We start from the raw sequence: 2,521 nt of genomic DNA on the forward strand, positions 1-2,521 counted from the left end.
AAAACTCTTCTTTTTTTGCCTGGCAAGCAACGAAACCGTGATATTGAAACGGTTGTGAATGGCACTTTCAGACAATTCATGTGGTACCCATCTTCCTTCCTTTTGGATCTTTCCCATGGCGTGTAAACGTTTGGAAACAGCTGCTTCAGTAACTCCTAGCTCGTTTCCAAGTTCTTGTAACGTTCGAGCCGAGTTTTCATGCAATAATGCTAGCAATTCATCGTCTTGGAATTTTTTTGGCTGTCCTGAGCGTGGTTTGTCATTGACATCAAAATCATTACTTTTGAATCGTCTATACCACTCTTTACATGTTGTATGTGATGGAGCTCGATCACCATAACCTTCTTCAAGTAATCGATGAACTTCTGCTACACTTTTTTTCAAATCAAAATAGTGCAAAAGCACATGTCGAAAAAACACTTTATCGCGTTCCATTTTTCACAAAGCAAAAGAAATTGTTGTTTAGGAAAATAATTGTGTATGCTGACTGAATGTTATCGAGAAATGTCGAAATTAATCACAAACTACCTGTTTCGTTAGTAATGACTACTAGAACTGTTTGCATTGCCATCTAACATTTGCGGGCGGAAACTAAGTTAAGGTCCTAATACAATTAAGAATACACAGAACGTAGGTTATATTGTAGGTATGGCTTCAACAACACGTGAACTACGACTTAAGACTGGTAACGTCTAGGTTACCACGTGCGTAACCGAGAAGTGACACCTATGTGTTTAAGCGTCACCTATGTTCTTAAAAAGAAAGCATAGAGTGTACATCAAACTCGGTAAAGAGTAATTATGGACGGAACGCATATCTCAACAGATTCACATGATGATTTAAATAATCTCGAAAGATTTTTAGATAATAAAGACACTTTTGAATATAAGTATTAAAATTCTTTGCGTTCTTTATATGTATTTAAAATTTGCATCCTCTGTAAAATATTTGATGTTATTCTGTTTAAAGTAAATACGTTAAGTATATCCGGCGGCACAACAATTTCTCAGATGACTAGAAGGATTCTGGAAAAGTTAATTACAAATGATTATGCTGCAAGTTATAACTGGGCAGGTAGAGCACCAAAAAGAGCTTTCAAAGTTTTAAAAATAAGGGACATAGTTGTTGGTTAGTTTTTCATTTTTTCTTCAGTATCTATTATTAATATTATTTATAAAATATGTTAGATTATATATCAATCTTTCTTTGTTTCAGCTACTGTTAGAAGAGTGGAATCTAATGCTGCAATCAATATCATTGAAATTTCAATTAAGGGTAGGCTAAAATATATCATCTCTTCGCGTGACATTAATTAAAGCCAGAGTATTAAAAAAAATGTTTCAACCATAGAAGGAAATGAGAATGTAGAAAATGACTAATGCGACTAAACTACCGCAACTATTGATATGTTTTCACACATTTACTAATCTTTCATTCTTTGCATTAGTATTGAATGCGGTAAATTGAATATACCGAAAAATGTATTCTAGTCGATTAGAATTTTTTTTATACGTTTTATACAATTAGAATTTTTTTTTATACGTTTCAGATCAATTGTGCCATTATTCTTTTATTTTTATTTATTGCACCGCAGTGCACATTGATTAATAATGTAATATTATTTTTATTTTCGTACATTTTGTATTTATAATTTTTTATATCGCATTATCTTATCAAAGATTGGTTAACTTAATAAGACTTGAAGTTAATAAGATTAACAGTTTAATACTCTGCGTTACACCAAATTTTATATAATATAAAAGTATATTTTATTTTTTGTTGCTAAACATGCAATTAAAACTTGTAATGTAAAACATATATATGTAATGACATTTTATACTATATAATATATAATATATAATTATACTATATAATATATATTTTGCAAATAATATTTATTATATGTTTATACATGTATTATTTTATTTTTAAAATGTTCCTTTTATCCGTAAAAATAACGTTTTTAGGATAGTTTCTCACACGTTTCTAGGATAATTTTGCAAATGTTTCTATGATAGTTTTTTAAAACGTGTTTTTTCCGGAAAAGAAACGTTTCACCTAACGTTTCTCAAATTACATTTTAACTTATGAGAAACGTTTCTAAAACGTTAATAAACGGTTATAAAACATTTCTGAAACGTGTATGTGTTACCCGGGCCCGGTGTTCCAAGTTACCTCAAATGACGGTATTTTAAATAATGTTTTAAAAAATGTTGAACGTCCCTTATAGAAATATCGTACTAAGAATCATTGATTAATTACTTATTTTCAGTATTAAAAGTACAGTATTTAGTAATATTCTGTGATTCAAATATAGCTTTTAGTACTCAAGTATTTCAATATTTAATGTTACAAATCCTACCTTATGATTGATTTCAATACTTAAATATTGATATGTAATACTTCGTCCAGTGATAAAATACTTACGCAGAACATTGTCAATATTTAAATACCAATATATAATACTTTGCTAAGTGATGAAATACTTACGCAAAGTACTGTTAAGATTAAAAGTATTAAC

Source organism: Odontomachus brunneus, unplaced genomic scaffold (genome assembly GCF_010583005.1).
Source record: "Odontomachus brunneus isolate Ranch 3 - 2012 unplaced genomic scaffold, Obru_v1 Obru_scaffold_255, whole genome shotgun sequence".
NCBI lineage: Eukaryota > Metazoa > Arthropoda > Insecta > Hymenoptera > Formicidae > Odontomachus > Odontomachus brunneus.